This window comes from Mycteria americana, chromosome 2 (genome assembly GCF_035582795.1).
Source record: "Mycteria americana isolate JAX WOST 10 ecotype Jacksonville Zoo and Gardens chromosome 2, USCA_MyAme_1.0, whole genome shotgun sequence".
NCBI lineage: Eukaryota > Metazoa > Chordata > Aves > Ciconiiformes > Ciconiidae > Mycteria > Mycteria americana.
The window spans coordinates 148234336-148252919 of NC_134366.1; the positions used below are offsets into that span (position 1 = coordinate 148234336).

The window sequence follows — 18584 nt, forward strand, 5'->3', positions numbered from 1 at the left end:
CTGGCAGCCCACAACCCTCAATGGCTGGAAATCAAGGGGGGGGGTGGAAACGGACCTTCACTCGGAAAGGAAAAAGTTTCTTCCCCTGCTTCAGTTTTTGTTTGTTTCTTTAAGTAACAGACTGTTTCAGAAAAATAAACACACAGAAGGGCTCAGGGCAAAGATACATTTTGTATACAGCTTTAATGAAAACATGTTTTTCTTGTTAACACCTTGTTATATCCTAAAATCACAATACAGAAAAAACTGTGAATAAGGCTGCGCGCATAGACATCTCAGATTTTTAATGAAATTCACAAACCAACATAGCTTCCCCCACATGCTCGCCGCTACTACGGCATCAGCAGCTCTCGGTGCGCGAGAACCTGGCTGAGCGCTACCTGTGTGCTCTCCCTGCACGCAGCGCACTGCAAGGACCGCTCAAGTACGGCTCTGTAGCACTAAACTCTTCTCACTGGGCTGAAAAGTGCACAGAAATGAGCTATAACTGTCAAAGCCACAGGCCGAGAGTATTATTTTTCATTAGAGATCACTTTTGCAGTCTAACAGACAGTCTGCTTTCGTACAAGCCAAAAGCATCAGTCCACAGACTGGCTAAAATATTAGAGGCATTACTCTGCACAGCCTCTCAGAGTTTGGGGTGGATTTTTGCTTCGCTGCATTATGATTAATACACTGGCAAACAAACACTATCAGAAGCTTTTATCTGAGCAACTTCATAAGGCCCTTCAGGACTCAACATAGCATGTTCCATCCAGGAGATAATATTTCCATTTCAAAAGACTTCAGCAGCTTCTTTCCAACAAAATTTCGTAATTTAATTCCCTGCTGAATGACGTCGGCCGAAGCCGCTGGGTTGCAGAAGTTAGACGGGATTCAGAAGACAACTGCCGCCACACAGAGTGGAGAGGAAATGCAGTTTCTGGGGGGAAAAAAAAAAAGTGTCACTTTTCTCTGATAATGACCCCAAAGTGACTCTGTTCCCTGGTAATGATCCAGAGCCCCACGTTTCTGCGATCTGCTGGGCCACCATGAAAGAGCAGCACATTGCTGTAATGAGTGACGGCAGGCAGAGAAAGGATCTTGGGACAATGCTGACACTGGAAAGCAGGCGCAGGTTGTTTGGTGGGTAATGAAACCCTACTTGTAATGAGGAGACAAGAAAAGATGGTACTGTAAATTGCCAGTGTTTGAACTCTGAAACTCAGTGGGAGGGAAAAGAGAAGCAGTTTTTGTGAAATACCTTGTTCTCGGGAGTTTCAGAGAATAATCCATGCTTTGGGGCACCTGAATGCTCACTCAGATCAACTCTTAAAGAAGAAGCTTGAATTCCCTCATCTATTTAGTGGCAAGAGGGGGCCTTAAAGCAGGATTTAGACCCACTTTATACCACATTATTAATATCAAGAAGCCATAAAAGACCTTTAGTGTTATTGCAAATCGGACTTTGAATCCCAACAGAGTACAAAAACTGAAGTTGAACTAGAATATCAAACCCAGACTTTGGCAAAGTTCAGAAACGAATCTCCCTTTAAAACTATTACTCAGTTTAGAAAATAGATCAGTCATCTGATATGTGAGCTGCAATTCCCATTAGCTTTGGGGAAATTCTGCTATTGATCTGGACTCCTAGCACAACTTAACTTCTGCATAATAATTACTGCCCTTGGAACATCATTACTTTACTATTTGTAAGGACAAAAGAAAACTACTGCAGATTTTATAGGAATAAAGTGTTTTGTTTCTCAAAAGGATACAGGTCTATCAAACCTGAGAGAGAATAGCCTCTGATGCAGATGGATAAGTACGATATACCCACTCACTCCCGCTACTTCTTCAGTGCAGATACAGTAGCATTATTTTTAGCATAGCAGGTGTAGAAAAGGGTGGTTTTGAAAGAAAGAAAACAAGAAAACAAAAATAATGAATTATTTATGCAAGTTAAATCAAAATATGCTCCATATAAATGTTTAATCAGGTTTTCACCAACTTCTCTCCATATGCTCTGCTTTGCTCAACAGCAGATTTCTAATGGAATCACTAAATATATTTTAATAGCTCTGTACATAGTATTATGCAATTCAACTTCCGCCTATAGAGTTTTTTCATTCAAAGCTGCTACAGTAAGATAAACAATAAAGTCGCTCGGAATTAATATTTAAAGAAAAGAATTAGTAAAAACTATTGAGGCATTTTCCTTCTGCAGCCTATTTGTCACAGGCGAGTGTTACAGGAGGTGACAGTCATGCAATATATACGAGTACAATCATTGTGCCAATGCACTTTGGGCAGATGAAGGTCTGTGTCACATTTGAGAAATACAAGTCACATTGGTCTGACAACTTGCAGGGACAGCCAAAAGAGAGGTCACTCTGGCTCTTACATTAGGACTCCAGAAGGCACCAAAAGCCTCCACTGCTCTTTTTCCATCTTTCAAAAGCATTCAAATGAAATCAAAGCCAGTTTGTGGCTTATTACACCTGGTTCACTCAGTTACCAGCTTTTACCCCACACGGCCATCTTTTTAAGAGTGCCTGAGAACTAAAAGCCGGTATCCTGGGTGGGCTGTCAATCGCCACTAGCAATAGCAGCTCCCCAACCAAAGCAAAACACCTACAGAACTCTTCTTCCTTTTCCAGCGCACCAAAAGGCTGACACGCAAGCACTCACTCCCCCTTTCCAGAACATAAGCAATTCAATACCCTCAGCTTTCCCTCAGCACTAGCCACTCTGTTTCTTGTCTTCCTTTTTATAAAAAGCAGCTGGTCCCTGCAGATTAACAGAGCCCAGCTGCATCTGGTCTCCAGCCACTTAACCCCTTCTGAGCTGGTTCCTCATCCCTGCAAAAGAAAACAGGATTGTCAGCTTTCCAGGAGCCTCCTGAGGCTTGCAATAGGAGCATCCCTACCAGCAAAGACAGTATAGGTTTTAAACTGGGGAGAAAAGCTTGCCACGGTCTGAAAAGATTTTTATTTCCTGTAGTAAGCCTAACTCTTTATACAGCTTAGAGACAAGGATGTGAGAGAATTAAGCAGACTTGGAAACAATAATGTCATACACAAATGCAGTAAGGATTTATGGACTTTATTTTATAACTTGTTTGATGTGGAATGATCTCTGCTCTGTAACTACCTTAATTATTTTGTAAAATACTCTACTGTTATATTGTCGTTCTTTAAGCATGCTGTGTAGTGGTTAAAATGTATTTAGACAGATTGTGCACCTGTATGAAATTCTTCCAGGCTTTCCAGAGGGGACCAGAGTCCGTATTCACAAGGGTTTATTCTTGGGGCTCGTGAAATCCTCAGAAACTTGAGGTCAATATTATATAGGTATTTGTGACGGCTGCAGCATTTAGTACCTGCTGGAGAAAATCACAAATATTAAACACTAGTAGTTTTGTCGAAAATGTCTATGTATGAATTTAGCTATGCTTGCAGTAAGAATATCTTTAAAAATTTTACGTTGGCTATTTTTTTCACCAATATAAAGTTCTGAATAATCATTTGAAATTAGGAGTAAAGGTGTTTGACTAAAATGTATTTGCAGAGAGGGCTTCCCTCTTTAGAAATAAAGTGGTTTTTTGATATCTCTAAATGCAGAACAACCATCGATAGCTTAGGAATATGAAAAAGGGTCAATGGAATTGAAAGAATAAAGGCCCATGAATTTAGGAATTTACTGGGATTATAGATCCAGTAACCTGTTGTCTCCCAGTCCTTCAGGTTGTTTTCAATTGATGGAGTTATTTCTCCATCACTGCAGCTTTCAGCTCCTGCTCCCACCAAAGAATTTCCTCTTTGGAAGGCTGTTGTACCCTTTCCTGGCAATTCTGGTGTGAGACAGCAATCTGCTTAATATCAGTTTTATTGTCTTCCACGTGAGCCATCTAAAGGACACTCAGGACTCGCGTAACTGCAACTAGAGCTGTTCTCCAGCTCCCCGAATAGGCACCCAGACAAGCTTGGATGCCGCCACTCATCTTTCCAGACATTATGTAGTTCGGCTTTCACTGTGATGGAAACACTTCTTGCTGCGTCTGCGTCTCCTCTCTCCAGCCCTGGGAGGAACTGAGGCTGTCCAAAAGAAAGAAGCAACTGCTCACAGCTTAGCCCAGCCATTAAGACTTTCTGAAAACTCAAAAGGTGTAAAGCAATAACCCATCACTCTACCCCACCTCAAGCTCATCCAGTGGGCTTTCCTGTCTTTGGCCACATTTTAGCAGCTCCTTTTATGGGACCCCAGCGGGTTGGCTTGTATCCTCTGGACCAGAAGGTTTCTCCTAACCTCATCTGAGCCAATATTTTTTCCACATGAGAGTCATGAAATTCATTGCTTCATGATGTGCTTCTGACCCTGGGAAGCCCCAGAGCACCAAGAGGTGGAGACAGCTGTTAGTCTAGCAGAAACTGCCAGGTTTGCGAAGACCTTGCGACGGACCCAGAACGTCAGTAGAAGTAAAGGGCCCTGGGGGAAGAGCAGCCCTTACCTCAAGTCAGACCGAAAGGAGAGCAAAGGGGGAAGCAGGGAGGAAGAAGAGTTAAAGTGAGAAGAGAACAGCTAAAAAGTCTAACTCTGAGCCAAGGAGATCAGCCGGAGAGCTGCTTGTTTGTGCAGGGTGATAGCTGAGCTGAATTAAGGCTGGACTGAAGCAAATGTGAGGCAGGAGAGTATGGAAGGATCTAGTCAGGTTGGGAGGGAAAGGGGTTGAATACAGACATGTATGAAGTGAGAAGGTAGTACAGAACATGAAGTTTAGAAACTAAGACGAATATTCTTAGAAATGGAGTATTAATTGTCATTTTGAGTCCTCTCCTTCCTGGGGTGCTTATAACTGCACTAACAGATTAATATACAGTCTTGCCCTGAGTGCAGAGTCTGTATGCTTTGCATAAAACAGGCTGGGGTTTTGTTGGGGAGAGGGGGAGAATCGAGCATGACAGGCCTCAGAAATTCCCGTCTGAACGATCTACTTTTGTTTCTGAGGGGAAAACAAATATAATCCAGAGTCACTGCAGTGTCCGTCCGCGATGCCCTGCAAATCAATGGATGCAAATGAGGAGCTGGTTAAAACCAGGGTGTTTTTAGTGGCCGAGAGACCCCGTCACTCACTGCAAAACCTAAAACGAAACTGCCCACCACTTCCTACACCCGCTAATCAATCCCCTCCCGGTCTCCCTTCATTTTTCATCCTGTAATATTCAGATCAAAGCATTCTTGCCATACCGTCCCTTTTCAGAGTATAATGTAAAAAGGTTAATAGTGGAAGGTCACCGGGCTCTGTCTCTCACCACCTTGTCTGCTGCCATGCCTGGTAGGAGCACACGTTGCAGCTGGCGCGGGGCCGGGCCGCAGCCTCCCGCTCGCCCGGCGAGCAGATGCGCCGGGCTCGGTGCCGCCATCGGGGTGCACCTGTTGGCTTGCCACCATCTGCTAGCCAAAATGGTAAAAAGCCACACCCAGCGCCGGCCGGCTGGGGAGAGCTTAATCTCTTCCCCACAGGCTTCAAAACGGCGGCCACGGCACAGGCCACACAAAGGGGCGTCCGCACAAAGGCGCAAACCGGCTCGGCTCGGCCTCGGGGGGCACCTAATCTCCGGCCATGGCGGGGGGCTGCGGCTTGTGCTGACAAGAAAGGGCTCTTTAAATAAATCTAGAGAGCTATTACCTGACAAGAAAGCGTCGTATAAACTGCCCATTTTTTTTTAAGAAAGAAAGGTATTAGGTTAACATGGATACTAATATTAAGTAAATTAGGCCGCGGTGGTATTTTTGAAGACTATTTAGCAATGTGGAAGCGTTGTAAAGACGCCAGTGCCGGTCCTTGCTAATGGGGATGACTTGTAAGCTGCATAGCTCGAACGCTTGCTTTGGAAACCGGAGGCTCAGTTCAGCACATGCCACAGCCGTTTCCTATAAAGAATTACCCAACCTGCTGGTGCGAGCCCCAGCAGCCAGTGTCAACACTCTCCAAAAAATACACGCTATGTGAAACCTGTCATCAAAGCACATAAAAATGCCTTTATTATCAAATTTATAAGAAAGCAAGAAATACATGAAACACAGGCAGGATTTATGCAAAAAATAAAGGTTAGTTCAGAAACTTCCCATTCCAATCCCTAAGTTAACCACAAGGAAATACTGCAGAAACTGGGACGTATAATTGCATGCTCTATTCAGGCTCTGTTGTAGTGTTCATTTTTGACATATTTTCCAGCATTCAGTTTAACAGTGAGGCAATAAGACGGACGCAAAGACTGCCTGCTAACACTGAGTCTTGTCTTGAGCCCTTCTTATGAAGCACCCTCAGTTTCATCAGGCGGCAGTAGCAGCAGCCTCGACACCTCCCTATTAAACGTACAAAGTCATCTCCTACTCTCCGGTAGGTTACCGCCCAGATTCACGCTAACCTAGGACTTAATTCCATAATAGCACAAACCCGCCGATCTTTCCCGCCGCTAACACATCGGCTCACGCTGTGCTGGACCAGGACCACGGGCCCAAATCTGCGTGGGTGATGCTGGAAACTGGGGGCAAGGCTGGTTTTCACCCAGTCTCTGAGCTTGCAGGCAGTATGAAAGCAGGATCCCTGTCTCTGAGACTCTGAGCACAGCTACTTCATCACATCAGCACCCTGTACTGTTTGCTTGCTTTTTTTGTCCACCTGTGCATTTATGCCCAAGGGCTACACGGGAAGCTCTCTGAGACAGTGACTCATCTTTGTTATGGGTCACTGCGCTACAGTGGGACTCCAGTTGGGTTTTTTTTTTGTCTTCCTCATCAGGTACATTAATAGATATATAGCAAATAAAATAATGACAATATTTTCAGAGCTGTTCATCACCCTTAGGCTCTGAAGCTGGGAGAATTATTTTGGTATGGAATATTTTTTCAAGGAAAATACTGGAAGTTTCTTAACTTGAAATATTTTAATTTAGAATCGATAAAGCAGTGGAGAATGGGGTAATGATCTTACATCCAGAGGGATTAGGACTTTTCTATCTCTAAATTTGCAGAAGCTATCTGAAGGCAAACATTGAATAGAAATGTATTAAATTACTGTGAGCAATCAAAATTTTTTAAGAAAGTTAAATATTAAAATATATAAATAAATTACAAATTTTCCCTTTAAAATATGCACGAGGTAATTCAGAGCAAATGTTAGAACAAGTCCATATGCTAAATTAGTTGCAAGGTACTAGTGGCTACTTTTCCATTTACACTAATGATGAGAAATGTAAAAGGCCAGCTTCATAATTCAGACTGTTCATTTCAAGAGATTCCAAGAACACTTATGCTAGATGTGTCTGTCTAGCTAATCAGACAGTTTCTTCTCTCCTTTTAAGACCAAAACATAATTACAGAACCTGTAGTTCCAATCTTTTCATTTCCCCCGCCCTGCACTAAAATATATTTCAACGTAAGGAACGCTGGAAGATGACAGAGTTGAATTAACACCCTTAAACTAAGCATATTGCATTCTCTTAAATCAATGGTTTCACTTTTGCCCTCAAGCAATATGTGATTTGTAAATTTGAGACATGCTACCTTTAGGCAGTAGGCAATCTCTTTAAAAACACTAAAGTAGGCAACATATGGTGGCACTGTGCAATATGAAATTGTTCTAAAGATACAAGTTTCCAGCCTCAGTGGTACAAGCCCAATTTTAAATAAAACATAGTATCATATGGTTCCTGCTTAAACACTGCAGTAAAAAAAACCTGGCTATATGGTCATCCTCTAAACAACAGAGGGAACAGTTTACACACGTACACTTGGAAACCCACTGTCTATAAACATGCAGTCACCCACTACCTTTCAATACATGTAAATACTGAAATATGACAGCTTGCGTATTTGCAGACCCTTGTAAGCTCATGGATTTATCTCTTTTTATTTTTATTTTTGGTTTAATCACACAAACACAACCATGGGTATTTTTTGTTGTCAACGCATATGTGTATCTCATAAACCACACATTCTATGTTCACATTTTTCTACTGCTGAGACCAGCTGGGTCACATTAGTCATGTCAAAGCATGTCAAGGACTATAACATGTAATTCAGTCCAATGTTACGGTGAAGGTGAATCTGTTCCATTACCCACGCAGAGCGGGGATAGTGGTATTTTAGCTTGAGGACATGACTTTTTACTTAAGTTTGCTCTTATTGTCGAAGGCACTTATAAATTCCCAAAGCATAACATAACTTTTTATCCATTGGTCACAAGGATAGGAAAGAGATTAGAGGAGGAATATATGTTTTAATATTAGTCATCAGTGATCTGATCTGGTAGTTTAACAATTGATTTGAGAAAGCATCGGGCTGGACTTGGAAAAGAGAAATTATTACTGTGCTGGTATGTACACAGCTAGAGCCCAATTTCTATTCCTGGTTTTGGTGTTACAAAAACTGTACAATTAATTTGGTCTGTAATTTAACCTTGCATATGTTGTACTTCACTGTTCCTGTCTGGAAAATGGAGAACTCTTCCTCACGAATAATTTTCTTGTAAAACAGGGGTAAAGAAGGTTACATGAAGGATTTGTATGCTTCTGTCTTTGCTCTGTAGCCGTTGTGTATTCTCCTTCCCACAGGTGGACCTCAATAGGAGGAGCCTGAATGTTCTGCCCACTGACAGCTCTAATCAGTCATTAATTATAAAGGCATCTTGCCTTGATCAGGTTGTCTCTTAGGCTCAGACTCCTACAGTGGTTTTATATAGTGGTTGCTGGTAGCGGTGGCAGCTGGACTGCATGTTGGTAAGAAAGCGATGAAAGAGTCATTGGGAGCCTGGATTTCTTCTGTATAGGAATCTTACAAGTTGTATGCTGCGCTATCAACGGTGCCAAATTCATCAGTTGTCCTCAACCATAGACACTGGAAAGGAGAGCAGTGCTATGCTCCTTTGGGAAGCATGGAATTGGATTAACCAAGACCGCTTAGTGGATGCATCAGCTTATTCCTGTGGCAAACATATTCTTTACAGACAGATGACCTCTAGGCTAGTCCTTTGAAACTGGATATTTAAAGGTGTTTAGACATCTAATACTCATTGACTTCAATGAATTTGGACACATCCCTTTAAAATTCTGACTCTTATTCATGTTACTATAAAAGGGTTAGGGCATGGCTTGCTCCTGTTCAGTCCCCGTCCCCACTTGATCATCTTCCTCAGGGATTCAGCAATGAAAAATCATAAATAAGAACAATGAAAAGTCACAGATTACCTGGAAATGTTTTGTTAATTGTAGGAGGTTTTCTTTTTTTCCTGGTGAAAAGCTTCTGAATCCTGCCCTGTTGGGTATTTTCAGCAACCCCAAGACATCAGAACATCACTGTGTGTTGGCATGCATCTTCTGCTGCAGTGAGGGCCTCCTGGGGCAGGCCAGTGACATGGTGCCCTCATCTTGTCTAGACTGTGGTGCCACTTAGGGTAATTAGCTAGGGCAATTACACCAATTCTGTGGCTGGCATGTGACCTAGCAGTAAAATAAATATATTATTTAAACTTCTTTTCTTGGGCATCATCTACATTCAAGTCACCTTCAGACATGCCTTGATGAGTACAGCAACCCCTTTGTAGATTATAAGTCAAGCGTAAAAAGCAAAACTATCTTTTCTGTCACAGGCTTACATGTGGGTCTCTCCAATGTGCCTCTTCCCTATTTTGAAAATTTGCACAAGGTTTATTTGAGTTAGTGTGCTCTATAATGGCTAATCTTATTACAAGCATTCTTAACCAGGATATTTCATCTGCTGCTTCTACCTACTTTTGCATCTCACTTGTTGTTTAAGTATATTGTGTAATTATTGTATCTGTGACTTCTAACTGAATTTTTGGAAAGACAGATGGGCTTCTCCTTTTGCACAACTAGGTATAGCTGTGCTGAAGTGTAATGAGTTGGGAGCTTTTACAAGAGATATTGATCTTACTCCCCCTTTTATTTTACTTGTTATGGCACTAATTGTCTCAGGGTTGTTTGCATGATAAACAGAAGAATGAGATTACACATGTGGACTACAGTCAAAGTAATGATGCCAGGTAAATGTTTTGTCACTACTATTAATAATGGCAATTATGGAGTCCCCTTCACTTCAGCAGAAATAAACACATGTAAGTCCTTACAAAAGACACATTGCAACTTGAAAATTTCAAGACCCAGAGCAAGTTAGACCTCATATTGTAGATGAGTCAGGAAACAGCAACATGATATGAGTTTTCTCTATGGTTTTGTATCAACATTAAAATGCTTCTGTTCATGGGATGTATTAAAAAATTGTATAGTTTGACAAACAGCCAAATACAAGGTAATTAAAGGAGCAGCTCTACGATCCTTACTTAAACCGGATAGTTTCTTACTTTACTTTGACTTCTGATTTTTCTTTCCAAATAATGTCTTTTTATAGCCGCTGGTAACATAACAATGCTCAGTGACAAAAGAGAGTCAAGTTTCAGTTTTAGCTTACAGAGCCCTTTTTGCAAGAGTTGAAATCCAAAAGGAATTTTTGCTAACTTACAAAGCTTGGACTATAACTAGGTTCATTTTTCAATTAATTAGTGATTCACCCCACACAGCCAATCGAGTATTTGGGTACATATCTTTGGAAAAGTTCCCAAAAGCAGCACACAGTTACCACGGTTACACCCACAAGTGTATGAAGTCTACCTGGAAATGACCAACCACATGTTTAGCTGGTCACCTGCACATACAAATGCTGTGACCTGTGAATACAATGCATTATAATGATGTACAAAAACTATATTTGCTGTGAATAAAATTAGATGAAAGAATGCATGCAGAGTTGCAAAAACCCTGGCAATATGGTCAGACAGAGGACACAGAGAGAGTTCTCCTCCTGCTCCTGCCCCCTTCTGCTCCTGCCCATAGAAACCAGGGAGAACTAGTTAGCTATTGGATTGTGTAGCAAGTTAAGTGAGATGTTTGATTAGATTCTCAAAACTTCAGAGCAGGTTGGCCTGCGCTTACATTTTCACAACAGGATCGGGTAATATTTGTGGTATTTCTTGGCAGTGGCTAAGAATCGGGTGAAACGTGACAGTTTTGATTAAATTTTATCAGAGCTCTGGGACTGTTCAAATGGGAAAATCAAAGAAAAGTGAAATATTTTAATATTGCAATAGATACATATAAAATTTGTATGTCCTTTTATGCAGAAGTGGCTTTGACAGAAATACTTTTCAGTACAGAAAATGTTCCTATTCCTGTAGAGAACTGCCCCAAACCTCCAAGGTAAGCATGTCTCTGTGTGGAGAATACACTGTAAAGAATAGGTGGTAGATTTGGCAAGTGTCTCTTTTTTGTCTCTGCCTAACACAAACAGGATCCCACATGTGAGCTTTATTTCAGACCTCTCATAAATACAAAGCAGAGGAAATGTTCTCATAAACCCCTGCAAAGAGAAGCCATCAAACTTCACCTCCGAGTTGTAAAACAGTATCATACGCTGCAGGTACTATGATGTATTCCTACTTGCAAATGTCCTTGTGCTGTCTGGATTTCATAAATCAGATCTCAGAACAATAGAAAATTGACATAGAAGGAGCCTGATAAACTGTCCAGTTCACCTCGTTTCCACTGCCGCATGTTTTCGGCTGTTTTGTCAGCCCTTGTTTCAAATGGGCCAAGTGGTGAGGCTTCGATAATATCCCTTACAATTTTATTCCACTGTTTAATACATCTCATTGTCTGGGAATTTCTTCTTCTTGTACAGCTTGAAGTTCCTCTGCCTTGATTTCATCCAATCGTTTCTCACAATATCCCCTCTGTACCAGGCATAAACATTTAATCTTTCACTTGAGGTTTGAATCGTTTCAACAACAGTCAAAAGGAATTGAGCATTTGCATGGATAACAGAAATATCTGGAATCATTATAGCGAAGGACAACGTGGACTTTGGAAAGGAGGTAAAACCCTTGTTTGAGAGTTTTGACCACCCTTTTGCTACCAGAAATTATAAAGGGTTCTTCCTGAGTGCAGACTGGGTCTTGTCTGACTGCTCTGATGTTCTCCAGCTCTCCCTGTTCCCAGCACCTGCTACGGGCCACCCCCTGACATGGAGTGCTTGGAGTATTCTATGATTTCGGGGTCCACAAGGACTTCAAAGCCTGCTCCTGTCTGATAATTCCCACATTCTTATGACAGAGAAATGGGAATTTCACAGCAATGGGAAACATAAATCCTGTGAGCTTTTCAGTGATCACCAGTAACTCTTAACTGTTGTGCCTGGATTCACAGGGAAGAAAAGAGGGAAAAGCTTTTAAAGGCCATTCTATCTTTATTCAATCATTTACCCCACTTAGACACATGAATATTTACTACTATTCATGTCTGTTCTTAAAGGTCTGCACCAACATCATAACTTCAATCTAGTGTCAGCTGAAGCCAGAAGCTTCACGTGTGCTTGCTCACTACTCTGAGCACTAGGAACTTGTGGTGTCTTACCACACTTGAAATTCTTCCCCACTCTCCACAGTCCCTAATAATATCCTGGACATGTACCTTCATCTATATTCATGAGAGTGCAGATGCAGCCAAATTAGTGGCAGCAAAGCACATTTTATACTGTAGAAAATACAATCTGTCTTCTTTTTGATTTTTTTATAAAAAAAAAGTTTTATTTAAAAAAAAATCAGACAGTAAGATTTAAATTCAGCACCACCCGTTGCAAGAGTCTGTTTAAAAATGCACAGCTGGCTTGATGATGAGTGACAAATCAAAAGTCAGAGTGAAACTTCCCAATCATCTGAGCCCTTGCCACCCGATTAGCAGAAGAAAAACAGGGCAGATGGAGGGAGACGCAGCAGTTCGGAGGGAACAGATGGCCACTACGAACTTGATATATGAAATTAATAACACTTTCTCAAATACAATTAGTAGCAGGAATACATTACCTGAATTTTCATAACTGTGAGCAAGCTGACATTAAATGAGGTTTTTCAGATTAACAGTCAATATAGCGTTGATATTTGGAGAGAAATAAAAAATTATATGGAAAGTAATAAGGACCTTTCTGCTTTTTGTGCTATAACTGATTATGAGTGCCCAGCTGTACAAAGCCTGCATGATTCTATAGTTTGAAACTCCCCAGATATGTGCTTTTATGATTAACTCATTTATTTCTTAAACCAAAGACAGGCGCCATGAGGTTTCACACAGATTCTGACTGTGTCATGAGAATCTGTATTACGCTGAAGGCTTCTTCTGTCCTTACAGCCAAAGGCTTATATAAATCTGGAATATAATTTTCAGAAATGAAGACTGGTTTTGGAAATCTAAACCGAGATGTCTTAATATGTCCTGACTTCCTGTGTTTCAACACCTTTTGAAAATCAGGTCCATTTAATTTGTCTTTAATTGGGCATCGAAAATAATTAACCTGCTTTGAGAATGCTGATTCCTGCTTTTATAGATATTCTGTACAGAGGGGACAGGATTCAGAACAAGAACAAGATAAAATATGTAATACATTTCAAAGCCCGGCTCATGGCTTGGGAAGAAACAACATTACAACACTGCGCATAAGCCAGCTCAGTGGATGGCACTGACATACTCTGCCTGGGTGGGTGGATGACAAGGATCTTGCTTGGTTCCCTACAAGCCCTGGCATACCTAGAAGGATGATTTTGTACATGTTTCTTCAATCACATCTACTGCCACTTTTTCATAAACCAGTGGTGGCAGAATCAGCTGAGAGGTCATTTTGTCAGCTAAGAAGAAAGTGTTACAAAGAGAATGAATAAAAACAAATACTAACACTCTCCTAAGGCAACAGAAGTAAAAATTATTGTTTTCAAGCTAAAATTGGCCTTTCCAGAGTGTGTGCATACATGTGCATACATACACCAAAGAAAGCATTTTCTTTTTCTTCATGAGCAATTTTTTATTGCAATGCAAGAACTGTGATTGGAGAACCTTAAATTTGGGGTTGGATCCTGCTGTCGTTCATATTGGTTTATCAAGCTGAAGTTCAGATGTATAAAACGGACATTCTGGAAAAGCTAAGATGGGATTGGAAGCGCAAGAGTTATGTAGAAACATTTGCCTGAGATGGTCTGAAATAAACAATGTCATTTTTGGTCTACAGCAATTAAACAGTTTGTTCTGCATAGAACTCTCTTGAAAGGCCTAAGGGAACCTTTTAAACCTTTGCTACCTGATACCTGGGATGATAAAGAAATGTAGTTGAGTTTCTTCCTTTCAATGTCACACAATAGTCACTTTTTTCTCCCTTTCCTCTCTGTTTTGTTATTTTCTTTATTGTCGTTTCCCCAGCCATAGCCGACAGATGCAAATGTAATTTGTTTATGAATCACAGCACATATTTATGTGAATATACCATATGAATATGCTTGCAGTATGATTTCAGCTGGGCGAATACTGCAAAAGATGATTTGCAAACACTGCTATGAATAAAGGGCATGATACAAAGCTCATTGCGATCCATGGGATGACTCCCGTTGGCTTCCAGAAGTCTGGCTCAAGCTCTAAGCCAAGACTTTCCATTCAAAGGAATTCTTGCTCTCCGGTTGTCTGTTGTTCATGAATGTTTATCCAGGCAGAGCTTTGTTCATGCAAATACTGGGGAGAAGTTTCTACTTGGGGTAATGCACATTCCTGCACAAATACATGAATTTTTTTCTATTACTACATATGGTCATATGGAAGTGTTATCAACACAAGAATCTATGAGTAATCGTTATTAATAACGGATACAGCAATGAACTATGGAGTCATAGACACATGCATTTTATCTAGTTCTTCAAACAAAGATTTTTCTGTCCCAAACAGAGCTGTCAGTCCAAGATTAGGAGGCAGCAGAGCTGCATCTATAGCAAACAGGTAGAGCCTGGCCTCATGCTCCCTAAGGCAACAGCACATTTCCCACTGACTTCAACAAAGGCAGGATCAAGACCGTTCTCAGCACTGTAACTTAAAAAAAAAGTTGAAAATAGAAATGAACTTGGGCTTTAGGTTTAAGAGTTTTAAAGTATTTCCTGATTCCTTTAAATTTCAGTTCTGCAAGGTGTCTTTTCAATGGACGTTGAACTCACAGGACCTTATAGAATTGGGCCACTGCCAAAGGGCATAGCTGTTAATCAGTCTTGTATTCATGGACAATGTCTATTGTCTTTACTCAGATAAGCACTATTTGGCCAGAAGTACTGTTTCTCACACCAGACACACAACAATATGATTAGCATCAAACTCTAATGAACAGTAATGAGAAAAAGTGTCCCAACAACAGAATGAAAATGCTTTTTAGTGCAAGTGTTAAAGCATCTCTTTTCAGATTCTCACTGCCAACGTTTAAGTTGCAGAATTTGGTAATGTTTATTCTCCAACTCTAGAAACTCCTTACAACTGCCTTCAGTCTTGTCTTTTTCACTTCCTTGCATGGCAGAAAATATCTGCAGATGACGATACAAACTGGCACCAAACAAAATCTTTCTATGTATTTAAACTTTTGCTGTTCGCTTGACTCAGTGACCCAGCAGTATTGTCCAGAATTGCATTAACCAGTTCCAGGCAGTGGAGACAAAAATTCCTTTCATTCGTCAACAGATAAGGAGTTTTGACAACTCTCCCTTGGGAGCAAGAGGGGGAAAAAAAAGCAAGAAGAGATTACAATGTAATAATGCAAAAAGCACAGTCAAGGAGCCAAAGAAAGACTGAAGGAAACTGTAGGGCTGCCTGGGCAGACAGGGAGACTGCTATCAGAATTGAACAAGAGAAAATCCAGATCCCCCTTCCACTCCTCTACCTGTTTCTTCTCAATGTCACTATCAGTGAACACAGTGATATAAAACAGGTCCAACAAGTATTCCAGTAACTCCTCAGGACCACCAGGGCAAAACCAAAAACATTCAGGGCTTGACACTTAACCAAGGCAACATGCCAAGCTTATCACATGTGAAAAAGCCTTGTAGAGGAAAATAATCATCTTCATGTTCACAGGGCCTGGGTGTTAACTCTCCAAAGAGTCTCCTGTATTTTCCACTCTTTTGACTATTGCAGCTGAGGGGGTTATTTGCACAGAAATTCAAACATCTGAACAGATTTCTATTAACTACAGAGCATGGGAAGGAGCCAAAGATTTCTCCTTTGCATCATAGCACTGATTAGAGACAGGGCGTTTTCTTGTTACCGCAGAGGCTTGCGTGATGAGATGGCCTGAAGCATGGCTGACTTTCTATGTGATCCAGAGATCACTCAAGGAGCTGAGCAGAGGACAGCAGTTCCCCTTTCTCACAGCCTTCAGAGTTTCAAATTTTTTTTTTTTTTGCAGTGGAACATGGTGAGGAAAAAAAACTTTTCAAAAACATTATGAAAACGGCTTGTGTCGACAAATTGTAGTGACCCCAGACCAGAAATGGGGCCCCCTGCCCAGCTGACTGCCAATATTTACTTCATGTCTTTCTCCACCTCTTACGCCTGGAGCCTCCAGGTCCAATGCCAACACATTTGGTAACAACACCTAACTCAAAATGTTCTTTTTGGCTCCTACACAGGCTTTCCGGGAGGGCTGGTTTTCCACTAGCTGTGAACAAGGAAGACCCAAATTCAAGTTCCTGTTCTGCCAGATTCAGGGTATGAAAGATGAGACTCTACTCTCGCATGTAGGACTTCCCTTTTGTTCCCCTCTCGCCACATCACCCAGAGCAGCGGCACACAGGGAGCGCTCTGTCGTAGCTCAGTGTTGCTCTGTTATGTTTACTGCTAATCATGAAGGAACAAAGCTTGTTGCTAAGCCTCTTGTAGGAGTAAATCAGGGCAAACTTTGAGTTTAGCACCCAATGTTATTTGAAGGTAACATGCAGTTCATTTGCACCTGAAGATGCATGATCCTGTGCGATGCTGAAGGCCTCGCATCCTCAGCCCTTAATCACAAGTAAGTGTTAGGCATTAATCAATGTTAATTACAAATATCATACACACAGACATGCAGCCATTCAAGAAAATATCACTAATCTTAATTGGGTGCTTCCAAACATATTAAAATTGTGGCTTCTTTTCTTCCATTGAACACTACTTTATTTCTCCTCATTAGATTCCTACCAGCTGTATCTTAAGTTCCCCTCTAATATAATTCAAAATTCCCCTTGCATTTACTTTCTTTTGCGTGAGGGCTTGATTCTCTGAAATACTGCATATGCGCTGAGTACTTGCTGAGTACTCAGCTCTTCACAACTCAGTGATGCTCAGCTCCACAGAGTATTGGAACTCCTGGTATTTGAGAAATCATGATAATTAGGAAGAAAACTTACAAATACTGTTCAAAGCCACAGGTTTATTGCACCCCACCTGCATTTTGACTGAGCAATTGAAAGAGGTGAAGGCAAAGACGAGCACAGTGTTTGCATATTCTCAGAGAAAAACTTCATGAGACTCCTTTCTGAGGGGATATGGGAGTTGCATACATTATTTCTACCTGATGCTGGAGGGACATTGAAATATTCATTTAATCAGCATCTAACATCAGCAGATTTCAGAGCATAAACTTTAATTTCTCACTGGAATCAAATGGAATGACACTGACAACTACAAATAAAAGGGATACAGATTCACAAGCTGCCCCTGCTAAAAACATCAATTGCTTCAATCCTTTAAAGAGGATGTTTATGAGCAATGGGAATGTCGACAAGTATCTGAGGATGAGGATCCAGTAGGATTACTGCTGAAGAAACATGGCTTGGTTACTACACATAAGATATCTGTTACATTGGTAACATGCATTTATGAAACATTATTGATCTTTTTCTGCAGGCAAAGACAGCATTAGTTAGGAAACACTTACTTACTTGGACTCTGTTATTTTCCTTACCAATCTATTAGAGAGACTCCAAATACTGAGGGCACTGTGATGGCTTTGTAGAGATCACCTTGGTCTCTGCCCCACATCATGTAGCCTCTAAGCTAAAGAGCAACAGCTGGAGACTGGAAGAGATACAGTAAAATAGCTGTATTTTTTACATATGTCTTATGCTATGGGTTTGCAATGATGTATTATGTAGGTAAATAAATACCATAGTCCTTACAGGTAAGTCAACAAACTGAATGAAACTGATGGTTCTGCAAGTGAGAAGCAAAAGGCACTAATTCCTTGGCTGATTGTTTTGTATAAAATCATGGCTTAGTAAGAGAAAGCCTTTTCTTTGTCTTTGAGGAAGAATAATCAGACTGACAGCTTCAAGCAGAACTTCCTAACTCTTTCGAGCCAGTAAAAAATGTTGCCTTCTGACTGGTGTCCTTTTTGCCTAATTGCTCTTCCTAGGGTTTCTGCGGGTGGTGAGTTACCCACTCATGGAGCGCACCTTTGCCTGGAGATAGTCTGAGGATCCCTCTTCTGACCTTACTCTTTCTCTCCTTCCATCTCCGAAGAATTTGCTTGCCTGTGTTCCAGTTTCCTGGCCCATCTGCTGCCCTCCCACACGTGGCAGAGGGCAACAGATGGGTGATAATCATGCGGAAAAAGGCAAATGGAGGCCATGCGGAGGGGAAATGCAGCTCTGTGGCATCGTGCCCTGGCAACACAAAGCCACCACTAGTCATCCACCGCAC

The 18584-nt window shown here is 41.2% G+C and overlaps 1 long non-coding RNA gene across 2 annotated transcripts in view; it reads right to left on the bottom strand.

The window, feature by feature from the left end:
• Positions 1-311: 311 nt before the first annotated feature.
• LOC142406812 (uncharacterized) overlaps positions 312-18584 on the bottom strand; it is a 28676-nt gene continuing 10403 nt past the window's right edge. Inside the window, exons 2-3 of one of the 2 annotated variants that reach the window (XR_012774707.1) lie at positions 3224-3361; positions 312-922 (exon numbers count right to left, since the gene is read on the bottom strand). This is a non-coding gene — a long non-coding RNA (uncharacterized LOC142406812). Of the gene's footprint in view, positions 923-3223; positions 3365-18584 lie in introns of both variants that reach the window. The other variant, XR_012774706.1, reaches the window with a different exon arrangement.